Source organism: Rhincodon typus, chromosome 24 (assembly GCF_021869965.1).
Source record: "Rhincodon typus isolate 14 chromosome 24, sRhiTyp1.1, whole genome shotgun sequence".
Lineage (NCBI taxonomy): Eukaryota > Metazoa > Chordata > Chondrichthyes > Orectolobiformes > Rhincodontidae > Rhincodon > Rhincodon typus.
This window is the reverse complement of record NC_063355.1, coordinates 26865756-26888191: the sequence shown is the minus strand read 5'-3', so window position 1 is coordinate 26888191 and position 22436 is coordinate 26865756. Positions and strand designations below refer to the sequence as shown.

The 22436-nt window shown below is 40.7% G+C and overlaps 1 protein-coding gene across 3 annotated transcripts in view; it reads right to left on the bottom strand.

Moving 5' to 3' along the window:
- Nucleotides 1-22436, bottom strand: part of LOC109912461 (ABC transporter B family member 1-like) — a 171954-nt gene that overhangs the window by 4246 nt on the left and 145272 nt on the right. The window lies entirely within an intron of this gene.

The following is a 22436-nucleotide window of genomic DNA, read 5'->3' as shown; positions in this document are numbered from 1 at the left end:
ATTCTCAGTTCTTCATCAAATTATTCTTATAAACTTATTTTATCAGAACTACAGCACTTCTCTAATCATTCTCTTGCTCTCGTAAACTACGAATACATCATGTAGCATATGCTTCCTTCATCCTCAACGAGAATTAAAACTTCAGAATTCTACCTATCAAACCTTCTCCATGACCTCTAAATGGCAAAAATCATTTCCCAAATCTTTGCTGCTTTTTGTATGTCCAAGCTACAAAACAAACTCATACTAGGTATCACCTAATCAATAACTCCCAGTTACATCAATAGCTCCTGATTTATCTCACCATCATTCTTCTTCTTTTCCTACTTGGTGTCCTGCACAATGAGCCTTGATTCTTGAGCTGGGCATTGCAATAAAAACAAATCAAGGTAGAGCAAGTGCCAAAAGATTGGGTAGCACAATGGATTGAGAATTCTCATGTTTTCATGACTGTTTGAATTAGGATAAACATTTCCCTTTCTGCCTGCAGTAAATAACTGCAAGGCTGGTAGCTTTCAAACCACTTTCTTGTGAGTGCATCATAGGCCATAATTTGGAAAACTCATTCTGAAGAACAGCTGTTATAGAAAATGGAAATGTCACACTGTTGAAACATTGAATATTGCATTGAAGTTGTAATTATAGAAAATTGTTTGAGAGATGGTGGAGCAAGCTTTGACTTTCATTTGATATGCGTTATACTTAACTTTCAGCGACTTTTAAGGGAAAACAATATTTTCGCTTTTCTCTTTCCAGAGTCGCCAAACTGATGATGGGGTTCCAGTTCCATAACTGCTAGTTCCTCAGACGTGGCTATTTATCAGACACACTAACTATGGAAATACACAAGTACTGATGCATGAAATGCAGTTCCAACAGGACTTACTAAGTAGCTATCAGGACAGCAGCAATACTGGCTTATGTAGCCCTTCTCTATCTATGGGTATGGAATCTTACTGTCAATATGATTGTCAGAGTGGGTGAAATCAGCTAAATTTTAAAATAAAAATTCATTCATGGGATGAGGGCATTGCTTGCTAGGCCAGCATTTATTGTTCATCCTTAATTCCCCAGAGGGCAGTTAAGAGTCACCCACATTGCTGTGGGTCTGGAGTCACATATAGGCCAGACCAGGTAAGGATGGCAGGTTCCTTCCCTAAAGGACATTAGTGAACCAGACAGTTTTTCCAACAATCGACAATGGATTCATGGTCATTGTTTAGACCATTAACTCCAGATGTAATTCAAGTGTTCCATTTAAATGCAAAGTGACGGAAGAGATTTTGTTTCCCAGATTAATGATCTTCATCTGAAATGAATAAAATATTAAGGAGCATAAAGAAAACAAGTTCAATTTCTCAAAGTCAATTATCATGGTGTTTTAGAACCAAGCTTTTAATTAGCATGGAAAGCAAGGTCACTTTCAGAGAGAGATCAAGAGCTTGTTTCAAGATCAACAAATTGCACAAAGGGGACTCTTGGAATAATGTAAAGATCCTTGGCATTCAGAAAGGAGGAGGAGCAGCAAGTATTCTACATGTTTCACTTCACAATAAGTATCCTATTCTTGCTACCTCTACGTACAGCTTTTGTCCAAAGATTGCATTTATCATGGAGCAAGCTCACCACACCCCAGCATCAGTAAGTTTCAGAGCTATAAGAGAAAAAAAATTCTAACTACCGGGATTGTTGTGTGTATATTTGAGAAAGGAATATGCTTTTGATGAACAATCTCTGCAATTGGAGCTGCAAAAATACAGGATCATAAGAAAGAAACTGGAAAGCAGTGAACTTAAAGCAGATCAATACAGTGGTAAGGACTGAATGAGAATAGATGGGTAAAATAAAGTTGACAATAGTTAGTAAGCTTTTAATAGAAGACCAGATAATGTAGTCTGAAAAAACATGTGCAGTACAAAGTGTAATGTTTCACTCATACATTCGAAACTAGGGCTACATCATAATTTTTGTCATATTTGTGAAATATAGAGCTGCCAGAATGAACCAGTACTCAGGGTGATCTTGTTTTTGTACTAGTTTTGTACAGCAGCATAGTTGAAATTCGGTTTTTAAAAAACTGTAATATAAAAAAGAAATCCAACAGCACGCTTTCAATTTCTATTAAACTATCCTTTTAGCTTCTCACAATCTAAAGAGAAGCACAGATGAGATAAGAGTGTAACATTGTATGCAGGCATTTTAGTACAGAAATAGAAACTTCACTGCAACATCTGAAGTTTCAAAGGATGCCAAGCTAAAACTATTGGTGTATTTTTCAGGTACATCACAGCAAACATCAAAATGCTGAGCTAAGTTAAAATTAGAGAAGACCTAAAAAAGCCTGCAGAATGTTATAATGCCTGAGCAAATGTTACTGACCAGCATACTTAGGAGATTGAAGAAGTGAATCAGCTGCTCTTCTTTTCACTGTTATGTGTGGGGGCAAGAGACAGTGTCAGATGTTTGTAGTGACCACTTCTAAAATGGACTAAAGGAGTAGGAGGGAGTTTTCTTTAAAATAGAATCCCTACAGTGTGGAAGCAGGCCATTCGGTCCATTGAATCTATACTAACCTTCCAAACAGCATCCCATCCAGACCTACGGCCCCCTGTAACCCTGCATTTCTCATGGCTAATCCACCTAGCCTGCACATCCCTGGATACCACGTGCAATTTAGCATGGCCAATCCACCTAGCCTGCTGATCTTTGGGATATGGGAGGAAACTGGAGCACCCAGAGGAAACCCAAGCAGGCACAGGGAGAATGTGCAAACTCCATACAGACAGTCACCTGAGACTGCAATTGAACCTGGGTGCCTGGCACTGTGAGGCAGCAGTGCCAACTACTGAGCTACCATGCCACCTCCAAGGTTATTCAGAACAATTTGTGATTATACTGTTTCATCATATATACACAGTGAGAGTTCACTTTGATTGCCAACAGTCTGGTGTTGCTGCTAATCTCATCCAATTTATATCAGTTAGGGTGAAAGTCAACAAAGTAGCAACCAATGTAGTGTTTCCATTCATAAGAATTGAAACACTTCTCTCAGTTCAGTGTGGCTTGGACTATATTTATTTGTCATATCTGCCTTTAGTACTCTATTGTTGAGTTAAATTGCAAGTAGAAGTAGAATGGCTGTTTAATGTTCAACTGGAAACCACCAAGATGTGTGCCACCATTCTCTAAAGCATCACTACTTTTACATTCAAAACTTGCTACCAATTTTACTGACGTTGTCTAAAGCAAACCCATAACAAAACAGCCTTAAGAGCATGATTAATAGTTGATTGAATTCAGATGGTTATTTCACATTCAGGCACAGTATTCTAAAATGTACTCCCTCAATGGTTCAACACTCAACTTTTCAGTTCAGGATCGACAAGCCTGAGAAAGGACACCAAGGATAGCCAATTATTTCCTTCACAGTTTTCTTGGCTGCCTTGCCAGCCAGTGTTAAAGCTGCAAAAGACCAGAAACTGAAGAAAATATCTCTTAACAGGAGCTGTAAATGCTATGAAACATTAATTAAATTCATCCGTATTGGAGAATTGAGAAGAGCAGGCTGTGGTCTCAATTTTACATTGATTGACTTCTCCTTAAACCCCAGTACAGTGGGGCCCAAGGTCATCCATTATTTAAACAGCAGATACCTGGTTAAAGGTTGTGACATAATTGCAGGGCTCAGATGTCATTTTTGACTTCCTGTAATCCTCCTGATTATGTCATTCTTCTAACGCATTCTCGGGTATAATTAGACCATAACACTGATAGGAATGATACACACAAGTTTTAAAAATACTGAGATAAGTTTAAAGGCAGTTGGAAGTTCTTGTTTTTGTGCTGAAATTGGTCTAACAATGCTGTCTCATTCAATAGAAAACTATGAGGTGTCAGATATGAACCTCAAGGGCCCCATTAGTTGTCAGGATTTATAAAACGTGCTGTTTGCTTGCAGACTTATTTTAAACACGAATGCCAGCATCTGCTTTTACTAAGTAAAGAAATTAAACTTCTCAGCTAAATTACTGCCAACAAAAGTTTTAACTTTCACACCTTTCCATTTTCTGTAGCAGTTAAAAACATGGTTCCAGCCGTCTTACTTCCAGACTTCTACAGCACAATGAAACATATATGTAATACCAGCCATCATCTTTCCATTTTTGTGCATATATTTATGATTTCAGGGATGTCCATCAGAATTTTCCTTTTTTGATCTTGGCAAAGACTTTTGAAAATTGATACAGTTCAGTAAGAAGTTCAGATACTGAGCCACAATTATGACAGTGCCAAACAATTAACAGGAATTCTTTCACTGGAAGCATTATTTTAGATGGACTTTTCAGTGCTTATTACTGCTGCATGTTTTCAAAATAGGAAATTTGACAATTTTGGGATTGCAGCTTTATGCTAAGATTGCTAGTTGGCATTACACATTTACTTAAAACAGTCAAAATTGCACTCTTTTGAGTTAAATCGTAGGGAGTTCTTACAATTAGTGTTTATTACATTTTCCTTAAATATATTAATAACTTTGAACTCTAGCAAATAAAATTCAAAGCAGTATTATTGTCATTCAATTCCTACAAGCACAGATGAGCTAGCTTTAATTCCTCTCTCAGCCAAATGTTCAGAAGAAACTTGCCTAGTACATTGCCTGCAATTTGGATCAATTCATGTGCTTTTAGTAGTGTTTAGTCAGCAGTAATAATTAGGTAACAGGAACATTTTATTAGTTTACTAATTATGTTAAAAAGAATTGCTTACTTGCACCAAAACAATCTTAAGTTAACCAAAATTGTATGAAATCAAGTGCTTGATCAAGGAACATTAGTCAATAATACTCAATTAATTTAATGCATTTTTAAAATTACATTGTTCTAACACTTTAATTATGAAATTGACTGCTTTCGAGACAATCTGGAACACTCATGGCTTTAATATGTCAAAGATGTGGAAGAGACAAAGAATAGGAAAATCACATGGTTTGTGAAATATCCAAGTTTTTCAACTGGCATCCTATAAAGAATGAATAAAAAATAATTTGCATTTATATAGCATGTTTCACTACTTCAAGACATTCCAATCTTTTCATAGCTACAACGACATTATTATACAGTATAGCTACTGTTTCAATGTACAGTAAGGTGGCAGAAAATTTAAGTTTAATAACATCTCACCAACAGCAATGTGATTAATGATAAAATAATTTGTTTTTGGTGATCATGGTTAATGATTAAATGTTGACGAAGATATTATGTGAACTCTATCTTCTCCCTTTTTAATACTGCCATAAGATCTTTATTGTCCACTTTAAAGATCAAAAGGAGCTTTGGGTTAATGTCTCACTCAAATTACAAATATTGTGCCTCATAGATTTTCAGAGGATAGTTTAAATCATGCTCATTTTCTGAAACAAATCAAGTGGCTAAGAGGAGACATGTCTTCAGTTTGGTCCAAATCTGCTAAAACATTTGTTAAAATCTGTGTAATCCTTACTTATTCTGGAATTTGGGGAAAAATGCAGTATTGCCAGCATGAATCTAAATCCTCGCCAACACCTTTTTACTAAAAACACCACACTATGCTTATTAGCGTGTAGCTTGGCTTAATTTCTGTATAGCTTTACTCTGAGGAAGTTTAATTAGGAATTGCATGGCCCAGCTCTTAAAGTACCAAGGAACAGGAAATAGTACGATAGTAATCATTTCCAGCAACACAAGCAGTGTTTTCAGTATGTTTGGCAGTGCTCAATTTGACTTGGGTTATTTTAGCAGAGAAAGGATAAACAGAGTAGTAGCTTTGACTCCCACTAGATTATAAGTAAAGTTAAACTGGCAGAGAGCATTATACATTTACTTCGCATTTCATTTGATCTTCCTATACATAAGCTGGATCACTTAGATTTAAATTTCATAGGAATACTGAAATTCAAAAATTAGGTATTCAGCCTATTTTTGCTGGATTTACAATGAGCAAGTCAATATTTTTTAATCTTTTCAGGCTTAAATGTAGGCACGCTTTCAAATAACAAGAATTTCTGTAGATGTACAAATGTTGAACTTTGTATAGTCCTTCAAGAAATATGGAATTGGAATATTGTTGAAACTATAGTAGATTCAGATGTTTTTCTTAAGCCACTAAAGTATAATTCAGGTTCTCAAAAGGTCACATACTCCGAATTAAATAATGTAATTACCCATGCTCCAATTTTCATGCTATGACAAATTTTAGATTTCTAAATTAACTCTTGCCCCTCGGTAAAACATTAGAAACTCATTAAAATGATTTTCATCTTAATCTTCAGGCAGAATCACTTATCTCTGATATAAGGGGTATCGCTAATCGGTTCATTTGAGTCTACTTATCTCCAAATAGTCTACATTAATTAAAGATGGAGAAATCTTCTATCAGCTCTCCAAGAAACAGCCTTGACTGAAAATCATGAACTGAATTTTCTTATTCAAGTCATAAGCCTGACATTCAGATGATTTCCAATCATGTCTGATGGAATAGCATCTGTAAGCTTTCTACAGGAAGCCAATTTAAAATGGGCACGCCATCCAAGTAGGGACACCCAAGCATCCTGAAAACGTGGCAGGTCAAACAGAGCACCTGAAGTGAAGGGTGGCTAGCAGACCCACTGGCAAAGCTGTGTTCTCTGTGGTAAATGGAGAAGGGGGTAGTTTTGCAAAGTTGAGTAGAGTACTTGTGTATTGGAAGGCAGGACATTAGAATTTGATGTTTGGAAAATTATAGGTAGCAAGGGTGCATGGTTCCTTTAAAAGTTTGTGTTTTTTCTGTGCTTAGATATTCAACAAAAAATGTCTGTGGGCATCTTGTGGATTACAGGCACACAAAGAGCTTGTGAAACTGAAACATTTGTGTCAAAGGCTGTATGGTTAGCAATCCCAAGGCAGCAGTTTTATTTTGTTAACAAGGCAACCAGTTTGAACATCAGCCAATTAATTTAAACCAGGCACTTAGAGAATAAAAAACAATTAAATTTAAAATCTGATGGTTTTGACAACATAGGACCGATCCTATTACAAGAAATTGATATGTCATCAAGTGTATAAAAGCAGAGGGCATTTGAAAATCTGTGTGAGAGCAACTGCCATCTGACAGAGTTAACAACCATCAGCTCTAAAGAGAAAATCACTGGCTCTCTCAGAATTCTCTAAGCCCTCAGAGTAACCATTACGTAACTAAAGGTACAGTGGCACTCTTATCTAATAGCCCTGACACAAGAATTCAGCGGAGAAAGGCATTCCTGACTGACGATCATCAGAGAAGGCACAGAACATTCCAGAAGATGTATCCTGGCTGTAATTTCAGGAGACTAAGTTTTAATTGTTTTTTATTATTTTGGTTTATATAAGTGGGACCTATATTTATTGGAAAGGCATACCATTAGAATTTTATGTTACTCAGGAATAGTTAAGAGGGAATTGTTCAGTTTGTTTATGGTTCAATTAATTTGTTCACTGTTAGAGTTAGATAAATAAATTGTTACTTGTTAATTATAGTGTGAGTGAAAGGAGTTCATTTCATTTAGCCACTCCTTTATAATAGCTTGAGAATGAGAGGCAGGTTATACCACTTTTCACACTTCTTTTAGCAGATTATAAAGTGAAGTGAGCCTCTCAGTGATTCAGTTTTAGTTATGGGGGGCGGGGGCGGGGTGGATGGGGAGGTGTCAACCTCTGCTTTATAACAACTGTAACATCCAGCGGAGGCATCATAGTTTAATGGGACTAGCATTTAATGCCTGCAGATGTCCCGAGGATGGCCAATGTGTCCTTTAAAGTGACTACTGCACACATGTTCCAACTTCCCACACTGTTCTCACCTCCTAGGAGTAGGCAAGCTACAGACACACCAAAGGGTGTTCCATGCACAAAAGATTTTCTGAAGAAGGGTCTAGGCCCAAAACGTCAGCCTTCCTGCTCCTCTGATGCTGCTTGACCTGCTGTGTTCATCCAGCTCTACACCTTGTTATCTCCATACACTGTTGGTAAGATTTCAGAGCCTTTCAAAAATACATACTAATTGCCTCCATAGTAACGCAGCCAGTTCCCTGGTGTGGAGGCATTGATTACAGTCAACAATCTGAAGCTGGCTCTGGCAAAAGTGCCAGGAAGTAAGAACATGGGAATCCATTATTTCGACATCTTTCCAGTTAACCCCCAATTCACAATGAACCTGTTTCTCCAAATGATATTTCTTTCCCATGCTAAACTGATTACATGTTTCTACCTTTTTGTAGTTTTGTACTTCTAAAAGCACTTTAGCCACATTCTATGAAACTGATTCAGATGAAGAAGGCCTTTCAGCATATTTGTCCACATCCTACAAATATATTTCTTCTAGGAACATTGGAACAACAGTAGGTCACTGTCCTACCATTCAATGTGATTATGGCTGATCAAACACTTCAATGTCTTTTACTCCCTCCATCCCACAACTGGTGGTACTGGTAATTAGAAATTCATCAATCTGTACCTTAAATGTACTCAAATGACTGAACCTCCACAGGTGTCTTTGTTAAAGAATTCCAAAGGTTCACAATCCTCTAAATAAAATATTTCTCATCTTGGAACCAAACGGCACTCCCTATATTTTTTAATTCTGTTACCTGGTTTTAGACTCCCCAACCATGGGAATGATCTTATCTGCATCTACCCTTATAAGTATTCTGGAGGTTTCAAGGACATCACCTCTCTTTTTCAAAACTCCAGAGAATACACACCCTGTTTGCCTAATCTCTCTTCATACGACCGTTCCACCATTCTGGATGGAAATCTGGTGAACCTTTATCGCACCTCCTTTATAGTAATCACATTTTTCCTGAGATAAAGAGATCAAATCTGCACTTCGGTGCAATCTAACCAAGCTCCTATACAATTGAATCAAGGCTTCATTACTTCTGTCCTCAAATCCTCTTGCAAAAAAGGCTAATATTCCATTAGCCTTCCTAATAGCTTGCTGTACCCGCAGATTAGCTTCAGTGACTTATTGCTAAGGACGCCTAGATTCCTTTGTACATCTACACTTTCCAAACTCTTACAATTTAAGAAATGCACTGTAACCTCACATTAGGATCCAAGCAATCGATTGTGATAGCGGACTATCTAGTCAGAGGCACAGAAAGATGTTTCCGTGGCCGACAGCGAGATATCAAAATGATGTGTTGCCTCTCTGGTGCCAGGGTCAAGGATGTCTTGGAGAGGGTGCAGAATTTTCTCAAAGGGGATAGCGACCAGTGGGCGGTCATTGTTCGTACCAGTGACACAGGAAGAGAAAGGGATGAGGTTCTGCAGAGACAATATAGGAAATTAGGCACGAGGTTAATAAGTTGGTCGTCAAGGGTAGTAATATCTGGATTACTCCCAGTGCCATGTGCGAGTGAGAATAGGAATAGGATGATAGGACAGATCAATGTGTGGCTCAGGTGGTGGTGCAGTGGCAGGGATTCACATTTTGAATCATTGGCATCTCTTCCGGGGTAGAAGCAATCTGTACAAAGACGGGCTGCAACAGAATTGAAATGGGACCAATATCCTGATGGGGAAATCTGTTAGTGCTAATGGGGCAGATTTAAGCAAGTAAGTAGGGGGTGAAGCTCAAAGAGATAGTGAGAAAAAAAAAAAAGAGGTCCGAGACTGGTACAGTAGGGATGAGGAACAAGTTAAATAGTCAAGCCAGACAACAGCAAGACAGAGAAATGAGGTAAGACTGATAAATTAAACTGCATTTATTTCAATACAAGAGGCCTGACAGGTAAAGCAGATGAACTCAGGGCATGGTTGGGAACATGGGATTGTGATATCATGGCCATTACAGAAACGTGACTCAGGGAGGGGCAGGACTGGCAACTGAGAAACATGAAAGGGATGATCACTTTATTGGGATTGAACTATAGGCACGGCACAACCCCTGCCAACCCCCTACCAAAAGTCAGCAGTAAATTGAGTCCACACTGACCCTCTGAAGAGCATCCCACCTAGACCCACCTGCCTACCTCCTCCCTGTAATCCCGCATTTCCCACGGCTAATCCACCTAGCCTGCACATTGCTGGACACTTTGGCCAATTTAGCGTGGCCAATCCACCTAACTTGCATACCTTTGGACTGTGGGAGGAAACCAGAGCAAACCCACACAGCCATGGGGAGAACGTGCAGACTCCACATAGATAGTCGCCCAAGGGTAGATTGAACCTGGGTCTCTGGCATTGTGAGGCAGCAGTGCTAACCACCGAACCACTGTGTCCCTGCAATGGTAGGGATTTTTAGCTTTCCAAACATAGACCGGATTTGCCATAGTGTCAAGGGCTTGAACGGAGAGGTTTTTGTTAAGCACATACAAGAAAACATTCTTTTTAAATACGCAGATGTACTTACTACAGAAGGAGCAAAACGTGACCTTCCCTTGAGAAATAAGGCAAGACAAGTGTTTGAGGTGCCAGTCGAGGAGCACTTTGGGACCAGTAATCATAATTCTATCAGTCTTAAAATAGTTGCAAAAAAGGATAGACTTGATCTAAAAGTTAAAGTTCTAAATTGGAGGAAGGCCAATTTTGACAGTATTAGGCAAGAACTTTCAAAAATTGACTCGGAGAAGCTATTCACACAAAGGGATGTTTGGAAAGCGGGAGGCCTTCAAAAACGAGACTGAGAGTTCAGAGACAGTACGTTCTTTTTAGTGCGAAGTCAAGACTGGTAGGTGTGGGGAGTGCTGGATGACTAGAGAAATTGAGGCTCTGATCAAGAAAAAGAAAGCGGTGTATGCCAGGTATAGACAGTTGGGATCAAATGAAGCCCAAGAGGAATATAAGGGCACGAGGAGTATATTTAAGAGGAAAATCAGGGAGGCAAAAAATAGTCTTGAGATAGCTTTGGCAAATAATGTCTAAAAGAATCCAAAGGGATTCTACAAATACATTATGGGCAAAAGAGTAACCAGGGAGAGCACAGAACCCCTTACAGAGCAACAAGGCTGTCTGTGTGTAGAACCAGAGGAGATGGGGGAGATACTAAATGAGTAGTTTGCGTCACTATTTCCTTTGGAGAAGGAAATGGAAGCCAGAGAACTTGGGGAAATGAATAATGATACCTTGAAAAGTGTCCACATTACAGAGGTGATGCTGTATGTCTTAAAATGCATAAAGTTGGATAAATCTCCAGGACCTAATCAGATGCATCCTAGAACTTGGTGGGACGCTAGGGAAGTGATTGCTGGGATATTTGTATCATTGTTAACCAAGGGTGAGGCACGGAAGACTGGAGATTGATTAATGTGGTCCCATTGGTTAGCACTGCTGCCTCACAGCTCCAGGGACCCTTGGGTGACTGTCTGTGTGGAGTTTGCACATTCTCCCTGTCTCTGCATGGATTTCCTCCAGGTGCTCTGGTTTCCTCCCACAGTCCAAAGACGTGCAGGTTGGGTGGATTGGCCATGCTAAATTGCCCCATAGTGTCCAGGAATGTTTAAGTTAGGTGGATTAGACATGGGAAATGCTGGGATGCAGGGAAAGGGTAGGGGGATGGGTCTGGGTGGGATGAACATAGAACATAGAACATAGAACATAGAACATTACAGCGCAGTACAGGCCCTTTGGCCCTCGATGTTGCGCTGACCTGTGAAACCAATCTGAAGCCCATCTAACCTAAACTATTCCATTATCATCCATATGTTTATCCAATGACCATTTAAATGCCCTTAAAGTGGGCGAGTCTACTACTTTTGCAGGCAGGGCATTCCACGCCCTTACTACTCTCTAGAGTAAAGAACCTACCTCTGACATCTGTCCTATATCTATCACCCCTCAATTTAAAGCTATGTCCCCTCGTGCTAGCCATCACCATCCTAGGAAAAAGGCTCCCACAGTCCACCCTATCTAATCCTCTGATCATCTTGTATGTCTCTATCAAGTCAGCTCTTAACCTTCTTCTCTCTAACGAAAACAGCCTCAAGACCCTCAGCCTTTCCTCATAAGACCTTCCCTCCATACCAGGCAATATCCTGGTAAATCTCCTCTGCACCCTTTCCAATGCTTCCACATCCTTCCTATAATGCGGTGACCAGAACTGTACGCAATACTCCAAGTGCGGCCGCACCAGAGTTTTGTACAGCTGCAACATGACCTCATGGCTCCGAAACTCAATCCCTCTACCAATAAAACCTAACATACTGTACGCCTTCTTAACAACGCTATCAATCTGGGTGGCAACTTTCAGTGATCTATGCACATGGACACCGAGATCTTTCTGCTCATCCACACTACCAAGAATCTTACCATTAGCCCAGTACTCTGTATTCCTGTTACTCCTTCCAAAGTGAATCACCTCACACGTTTCCGCATTAAACTCCATTTGCCACCTCTCAGCACGGCTCTGCAGCTTATCTATGTCCCTCTGTAACCTGCAACATCCTTCCGCACTATCCACAACTCCACCAACTTTGGTGTCATCCGCAAATTTACTAACCCATCCTTCTACGCCCTCATCCAGGTCATTTATAAAAATGACAAACAGCAGTGGCCCCAAAACAGATCCTTGCGGTACACCACTAGTAACTGAACTCCAGGATGAACATTTCCCATCAACCACCACCCTCTGTCTTCTTACAGCTAGCCAATTTCTGATTCAAACCGCTAAATCACCCTCAATCCCATGCCTCCGTATTTTCTGCAATAGCCTACCATGGGGAACCTTATCAAACGCTTTATGAAATCCAAATACACCACATCAACCGCTTTACCCTCATCCACCTGTTTGGTCACCTTCTCGAAGAACTCAATAAGGTTTGTGAGGCACGACCTACCCTTCACAAAACCGTGTTGACTATCCCTAATCAAATTATTCCTTTCTAGATGATTATAAATCCTATCTCTTATAATCCATTCCAACACTTTACCCACAACCGAAGTAAGGCTCACTGGTCTATAATTACCAGGGTTGTCTCTACTCCCCTTCTTGAACACGGGGACAACATTTGCTAGTCTCCAGTCTTCTGGCACTATTCCTGTAGACAATGATGACATAAAGATCAAAGCCAAAGGCTCTGCAATCTCCTCTCTAGCTTCCCAGAGAATCCTAGGATAAATCCCATCCGGCCCAGGGGACTTACCTATTTTCACACCTTCCAGAATTGCTAACACCTCCTCCTTATGAACCTCAATCCCGTCTAGTCTAATAGCCTGTATCTCAGTATTCTCCTCGACAACATTGTCTTTTTCCTGTGTGAATACTGACAAAAAATATTCATTTAGCGCCTCTCCTATCTCTTCGGACTCCACGCACAACTTCCCACTACTGTCCTTGACTGACCCTAATCTTACTCTAGTCATTCTTTTATTCCTGACATACCTATAGAAAGCTTTAGGGTTTTCCTTGATCCTACCTGCTAAAGACTTCTCATGTCGCCTCCTGGCTCTTCTTAGCTCTCTCTTTAGGTCCTTCCTGGCTAACTTGTAACTCTCAAGCGCCCTAACTGAGCCTTCATGCTTCATTTCTACATAAGCCTCCTTCTCCCTCTTGACAAGAGATTCAACTTCTTTAGTAAACCACGGTTCCCTCGCTCGACCACTTCCTCCCTGCCTGACAGGTACATACTTCTCAAGGACACGCAGTAGCTGTTCCTTGAACAAGCTCCACATTTCAATTGTGCCCAGCCCCTGCAGTTTCCTTCTCCATCCTATGCATCCTAAATCTTGCCTCATCGCCTCATAATTGCCTTTCCCCCGGCTATAACTCTTGCCCTGCGTTATATACCGATCCCTTTCCATCGCTAAAGTAAACGTAACCGAATTGTGGTCACTATCACCAAAGTGCTCACCTACCTCCAAATCTAACACCTGGCCTGGTTCATTACCTCGTACCAAATCCAATGTGGCCTCGCCTCTTGTTGGCCTATCTACATACTGTGTCAGGAAACCCTCCTGCACACATTGGACAAAAACTGACCCATCTGAAGTACTCGAACTATAGCGTTTCCAGTCAATATTTGGAAAGTTAAAGTCCCCCATAACAACTACCCTGTTACTTTCGCTCCTATCCAGAATCATCTTTGCAATCTTTTCCTCTACATCTCTGGAACTTTTCGAAGGCCTATAGAAAACTCCCAACAGGGTGACCTCTCCTTTCCTGTTTCTAACCTCAGCCCATACTACCTCAGTGGACGAGTCCTCATCAAACGTCCTTTCTGCCACCATAATACTGTCCTTGACTAACAATGCCACACCTCCCCCTCTTTTACCACCTTCCCTGATCTCACTGAAACATTTAAACCCCGGAACCTGCAACAACCATTCCTGTCCCTGCTCTATCCATGTCTCCGAAATGGCCACAACATCGAAGTCCCAGGTACCAACCCATGCTGCAAGTTCACCCGCCTTATTCCGGATGCTCCTGGCATTGAAGCAGACACACTTCAAACCACCTTCCTGCCTGCCAGTACACTCCTGCGACCTTGAAACCTTATTTATGACCTCACTACTCTCAACCTCCTGTACACTGGAGCTACAATTCAGGTTCCCACCCCCTGTTGAATTAGTTTAAACCCTCCCGAAGAGCATTAGCAAATTTCCCCCCCCAGGATATCGGTACCCCTCTGGTTCAGGTGTAGACCATCCTGTTTGTAGAGATCCCACCTACCCCAGAATGAGCCCCAATTATCCAGGTATCTGAATCCCTCCCTCCTGCACCATCCCTGTAGCCACGTGTTCAACTGCTCTCTCTCCCTATTCCTCGCCTCGCTAGCACGTGGCACGGGTAACAAACCAGAGATAACAACTCTGTTTGTTCTGGCTCTAAGCTTCCACCCTAGCTCCTTGAATTTCTGCCTTACGTCCCCATCCCTTTTCCTACCTATGTCGTTGGTGCCTATGTGGACCACGACTTGGGGCTGCCCCCCCTCCCCCTTAAGGATCCCGAAAACACGATCCGAGACATCACGGACCCTGGCACCTGGGAGGCAACACACCAACCGCGAGTCTCTCTCGTTCCCACAGAATCTCCCATCTGTCCCCCTAACTGTGGAGTCCCCAATGACTAATGCTCTCCTCCTCTCCCCACCCCTTCCCTTCTGAGCAACAGGGACAGACTCTGTGCCAGAGACCTGTACCCCATGGCTTACCCCTGGTAAGTCATCCCCCCCAACAGTATCCAAAACGGTATACTTGTTTTTGAGGGGAATGGCCACAGGGGATCCCTGCACTGTCTGCCTGTTCCCTTTCCGTCCCCTGACTGTAACCCATCTACTTTCTTCCTGTACCTGAGGTGTGACTACCTCCCCGTAACTCCTCTCAATTACCCCCTCAGCCTCCCGAATGATCCGAAGTTCACCCAGCTCCAGCTGCAGTTCCCTAACACGGTTTCCGAGGAGCTGGAGTTCGGTGCACTTCCCGCAGATGAAGTCAGTGGTGATCCTTACCTCCCACATTCTACAGGAGGAGCACACAACTACCCTAACATCCATTCCCACTGTTCTGAATTCTCAAACGGACAAATTAAAAAAAAAATACTAGTAGCCTTACCAAATCAGCGCTCAGTTGGAGGGGCGGTGTGGACTTGTTGGGCCAAATGGCCTGTTTCCAAACCGTAGGGATTCTATGATTATTTAACAAAGGTGGTAAGAGCGAGCCAGGGAACTATAGACCGGTCTGCCTGAAGTCAGTGGTGGGTAGGTTGGTGGAGGGGATTCTGAGGGACAGGATTTTCATGTATTTGGAAAAGCAAGGACTGATTAGGGATAGTCAACATGGCTTTGTGCGTGGGAAATCATGTCTCACTAACTTGATTGAGTTTTTTGAAGAAGTGACAAAGAAAATTTATGTAGGCAGATTGGTAGATGTTGTCTATATGGAGTTTAGCAAGGCGTTCAACAATGTCCTGCATGGTAGATTGGTTAATAAGTGATCAGGGGAGCTAGCCAATTGGATACAAAATTAGCTTGAAGGTACAAGACGGAGGGTGGTGTTGGAGAGTTGTCTTTTGGACTGGAGGCCTGTGACCAGTGGTGAGCCACAAGCATCAGTGTTGTGCCCATTGCTGTTCATCATTTATATGAATGATGTGGAGGTGAACATAGGAAGAATAGTCAGTACGTTTGCAGATGACACCAAAATTGGTAGTGTAGTGGACAGTGAAGAATGAAGGGTCTAGATCCGAAATGTCAGCTTTCCTGCTGCTCTTATGCTGCTTGGACTGCTGTGTTCATCCAGCTCTACACCTTGTTATCTCATATTCTCCAGCATCTGCAGCTCCTACTATCTCGTCTCAGAGTACAACAGGATCAGATGGAGTTTAATTAAGATAAATGTGAGGTGTTGCATTTTGGAAAGGCAAATCAGGGCAGGACTTATACAGTTAATGGTAAGGCCTTGCGGAGTGTTGCTAAACAGAAAAATCTAGGATTGCAGGTGCATTGCTCCTTGAAAGTGGAATCACAGGTAAACAGAGTGGTAAAGGCAGCCTTTGGCATGCTTGCCTTCATTGGTCAGTGCATTGAGTAAAGGAGTTGAGAGGTCATGTTGCAACTGTAGAGGACATTCGTTAGGCCACTTTTAGAATACCGCATTTAATTCTGGTCTCCGTGCTATAGGAAAGACGTCGCTAAATTTGAAGGAGTCCAGAAAAGATTTACAAGCATGTTTCCGGGATTGAAGGGTTTGAGCTATAGGGCAAGGCTGAATCGGCAAGAGCTTTTTTCTCTGGAGTGTCGGAAGCTGAGGGGTGGCCATGAGGGGCATGGATAGGGTGAATAGCCAATGTCTTTTTTCCCCAGCGTAGGGGAGTCGTAAACAAGACGGCATTAGGTTTAAGGTGAGAGGGGAAAGATTTAAAAGGGACCTAAGGGGCAACATTTTCACACAGAGGGTGGTGCATGTATGGAATGAACTGCCAGACAAAAAGTGGTTGAGGCAGGTACAAATACAACATTTAAAAGGCATCTGGATGGGTACCTGAATAGGAAGGCTTTACAGGGCTATGGGCCAAATGCTGGCAAATGGGACTAGATCAGTTTAGGTTATCTGGTAGGCATGGGGGACAAGTTGGACCAAAGGGTCTGTTTCCATGCTGTTTATGATTCAAATTTACAGAATTTTGCAAGAAAATCATGAATTCATCAACTATCTGTATACCTGCCTCTTTCAACATTCTGCAATAAAGACCATCAAGTCCTAGGGATTTAATATCTTTCAGTCCCATTAATTTCTCCAGTACAAATTTCATTCTAATGCTAATTTCCCTCAACTTCTCAAAATCTTCAACAACTTGAATCTCTAAATCAAGGAAATTCTGGTATCTTGCTCAGTGAAAACAAATACAAAGTAATTATTTAGTTTCTCTGCCATTTTTCCACTCACCATTATCAAGTCTCCTGACTGTACCATTAATGGATACACATTTATTTTAACCAAACAGTTCCTCTTTATGCATGTCTAGAAGCTGCTACAGTCTGCTTTTATGTTCTTTGCTAGATTGCATTCATATTCTATTCTCATAATTTATCAGTTTCTTCATCATCCTTTGTTGCATTCAACAACCTCCCCCACCAACAAAAATCCTCAGAATTGTTGCTATTTCCGACAACTTTGTCGGTGTTTATTTTTAAACTTACACAATCGTGAACTTCCTTTCTTAGGCATGGTTGACTGACCTTGAGTTTTTGCACCTTGAGGGAATGTATACAGGCTGTAAGTTATGCAATACTACTTTAAAGACTATTCCTTTTCTATGAACAGTCAAGCTCTTTAATGTATTTTCACTGTCCACCACAGCTAATTTGTGCCTCATTCAAATTTAACACAGAATGAACTGCCCCATTTTCAAACATAATAAAAAAAATTATCATATTGTGGTCACTCTCATCCCTAAAGGTTATTTACAACAAGATTGTTAATTAGCCCTTTTTAATTATATAATACTAGATCTAAATAGCACATCCTCTATTGGTTCAACATATTGTTCCAGAAAACCATCCCTAACACACTTCAAAAACTTGTCCTCAATAGCTTTAATGCTCAATTGGTTTACTCAGTCTATCTGCAGATTAACAGCATCCATGATGACGATGTCGCCCATGCTACATGCTTTTGTCTTCTCCAGATTAATACCATGCTCCACACTACCCTGATTATTTGGTGGTCTATAAATTACTTCAACCAACATCTGCTGTCCCTTCCCGTTTCTTAGCTCCAATCCAAAGAGGTTCCACACATTGTTCTTCCGATTCGCAATACTCTCCTTCTAATGCACTAGTCCCATTTCATACTATCAGCACAGCTCCAATTCCTTTTCCTTCTTGTTACCGTGCAGCCATGTTTCTATAATGGCAGTTAGACTATATTCATAACCCTGTGCCTTTAGATCATCTACGCTGCTGCAAATGGTGCATGCATTCAAGCAACTGCCGTTTGAGGTGCTAACATCATTCAGCATTCGAAGCATACACAATGCTTGGCTTAGTTTCCTCTATTTGTCCAAGCAGCTTTTCTACTTTCTGTTACCAAGGTTTTCTTCCTTCAAATCCGGGTTACCCCGAGGTTCCTATCTCCCGAAAACATTAGTGGAGCACAACTTCTGACTGATATCTCCTCCATCAAAAGGATGTCCCTCATCTGCTCTGTGATACTCTTGATTGTGGTACCAGGAAGGCAACACACCACCCTGGAGTCAGGTTTACTGCCACTGGAAATTTGTCTGATTCCCTGACTATAAACTCCTGTTCTTCCATTCTTTTTCCTCTTCCCGTGTACAGCTGAGTCACTTCTGGTGCCATGGGCTTGGCTCTGGTTGCACTCCTGCCCGATTTTCTTAGACTGCCAGGTACTCACCCATTGTCCCTCTGCCTGTATGCTTCTAATCTGCACTGTGTCTACCTCCCTATAGGTGCTATCTATGTAGACCTCTGCCTCACAGATGCACAACAGCGACTCTAGCCGCTGCTTGAGTTCTAAAACCCAGAGTTCAGGTTTGTGTAGTCAGTGCCACTTGTCTACTGCTTTCATATTACAGTACCTGGAACTTTTCAAGCAAAAAGATCCAAATATCCTGGCTTCAAGCAATCTTCCAAGCAATGCTCCAGCAGCTGTAAAGAAATATTTCTAGATGTTTGCTCTAAACCTAAAGCAAAACTTAAATAAATTCATTCTATGGATGTGGGCATTGGTAACTAGACCAGTAGTTATAGTTCATCCCTAGCTATCTTCAAAGGCAATGGTGAGTGCCCTTATAGGAGTCATATAGCACGGAAACCAACCCTTTGGCCAAACCAGTTCATGCCAACCATTTTCCAAACTAAACTCGTCCTACCTGCCTGTACTTGGCCCCTATCTCTCCAAACCTTTCCTATTCATGAATTTATCCAAATGTCTTTTAAATATTGTAACTGTATCGCTTTCACCACTTTCTCTGCAGGTCATTCCACGCATGAACCACTCTGCGTAAAAAAAAAATTTGCCCTTCATGTCTTTTCAAAATTTTTCTCCTCTCACCTTAAAAATATGCCACCTAGTTCTGAACTCCCCACCCTAGGGAAAACACCGTTGTCATTCACTTTATCCATGGCGCTCATGATTTTGTAAACCTCAATACAATCGCTCCTCAACCTCCTATGCTCCAGTGAAAACAGCCCCAGCCTTTCCAATCTATTTTTATATCTCATACCCTCCATTCCCAGCAACATCCCTTCGTAGACTATTGCAGTTTATATAGTGACAGTAGTCCAGAATAGGTAGGGAATTCCAGGATTTTGGTCTAGCAATTAAGAAAAAATTAAATATGTACAAGCCTGAACAGATTATGGCTTAGTGATGACCATGATCTCATACACTTGAAGCACTTTTCCTTCTAAAGGCAGCAACCTAAATTTAAGCAGTCACAATTAAAGTTATAAGCATTGCAAGACAATTCACAGGAGTGATTTAACAAAATTTAACACAGAATGATCAAAGAGATATTAGGACAGACAACCAAGATGTGAAAGGTGGGACTTCAAAGGCATGTTAAAGCAAGACTGAAGGTGGAGAGAATATATAAAGCAAATTTACCAATAGTGGAACATAGAAAATTGGGATGCATAAAAGGCCAAAATTAGAGAAGCAGAGGACTTGAGAGTTCTAGAGTTAGAGATTGCTACATAGATTGGAGCAGCAGGGCAAAACAGGAACTTAAAAACAAGCATGAGAATTTTATAGAAAGAGTGCAGAAAGCAAACGTAGGTCAGGGAACAGAAAGGTGATTGAGTCTTGGTTCAAGTTAGGACATGGTCAGCACAGCATTGGCTAAAGTGAAATTTATGGAGGATGCAATGGAGCAGGCTAATGATGGAATCATGACTAGAGGCAACAAAGGTAGGGAAGAGGGTTTCAGCAGATGAGTGAAGGTAAGGCAGAGATGGATAACCTTAGAGTAGAATTAGGTAGCCTTGGCAATGTTCGTAAAGGTCTAAGGTTTGGGACCGTCAAATTAAGCAGCACATGATGTTATGTTTGAAGTTACCACCCTAGGACAAGTTTGAAGGAATGCACCATAGTTCACATTCTTGATTACTGTCGAGGGCATCCAATTTGGACGTACAAGCGTAGGCATCAGGCGCAGACAGCAGTGAACTTAGTTACGATGCCATGCAGTTACATAACCAGCATCAAAAGAAACATACCCATGCAAACAGCCATGGTCTTCAGGGGCTGGAAACAACACAGCTCCAAAATGGAACAGAATAAGATGGGATAACAGCAAGAAAGTCTGATTTGGTTCAGTTGCAGCTATACCATTCAGCACTATATCATTTGATCTTGAAACTGTATAAAATGTTGCATGAGCCATAATGCCTTGTAGATACAATAAGTACCGATTTGCATTTTCTGAAGGGTTACTTGAATTTTTTCCAGTGGAATTCTTTCCTCTTTGAAGACAAAGTTTGTAACATGCAGCGTTTAAGAGAAGCATCTCTCCTACTTCAAGGCACTTTTTAAATTACACAACCAATCTAAGAAGTTTTCCATTTCTTTTAATATCTAAAACTGTGAAGTTCTCCTTCAATATAACTGAAGGCACAATCAATATAATTCTTCAAAGTGAAAGACTTATTGTTCAAGGTTCTTTCAATCTAAGCATCATCTGTTATTTCCTCTTAGACTGATGATATTTCACGTCAGCCTCAAACAGAAGTGTCTAGATCTCAGGACAAGGGCACAAGCAGACCCGAGACCCTGATTTCAATATACAGAACAGATAGCTGCTGTTAAACTTTTCTCGTGAAGACTCTAGAGGCTGAATATTTAATATTCAACAAGAAAGATTCTTACTTAAAAGGCCTAATCTGTATGGGAATCATTAGCTGGTCTTGGAAAACATATTGAAAGATGGGCAAATGATTTCAGAACAGATGTCCGTATATACTTCTTGCAATTAAAACAAAATACAGTCCTTTACAAAAGATTACATTAAATTTTAAGGACACCTCCCAACCCCCATGATAGAATCATGAAGGTATACATTTACCACGGTAAAGAGTAACTTGGCCATACTCGGGGGAATGAAATCAAGAGGATCCCTGCAGAGTGCATATGCTTTCTATCATATTCGTCAGTTTGTTTAGTCTGTTTCAAGATTAATTTTGTTTATTAAAAAAGAAATAATGTTTGCCAAGTTTCTATTGTGCTTGAAAAAAAGAAGGTATGGAAAAGAATCTGCTGTGCCAGCACTGCAACCATTCTTTCCTTTGGTGATACTAATAATCGTCCGTAAAACACATGTAGAATTCTGAGTGTCAGCTTGCTTTACCTTAACAGTGTTCCCAAAACAACATTCAAAGCATTTTTACAGAGGAAGAGGATGGGCAGATGTCAGAGGAAATTTAATGTGGTGTAATTTGAAGGAGGAATGTGACAACAAATATTAGACAGTAAAACTGGAAAAGGAGTAGAGTAGCCAAAAAATTTAGGGGTTCAGAAACAATAAAATCTTGAAAAGTGGATGGGCAAGTAGTTACATCTCTTTGTTTTCTAAAATATAAGCTTTTGAAATAGAAAAGCAAAGAAAAGAACGCGCAGATAAACTTCACTAAGATGGGTCAGGTACAACAGACCAATTATTAGAATAGATGACAGAAAATGCAGCACGAGTGCAATTTCTTATAACATGGAAGATTAACAGAAAGTCTGAAAGAGGTAATCAAAATAATATTCATTTAAAGGCGCATATTTAAAGTGTCCAAAGAATAAAGGTTAAAATCATATAGCCTAGTTAACTCTTTGAAAAAGCTACAGTCTCAATCTTCTGCTCTTGTCCCATGGTTCTGCAATTTATTCCTTCTTCAAGTTGATATTGAATTCCCTTATGAAATTTAATGCTGAATCAGCTTCCTTCACTCTTTCAGCAGTGCACTTCATATTGCAACAAATTGCTAAGTAAAAAAGATTTCT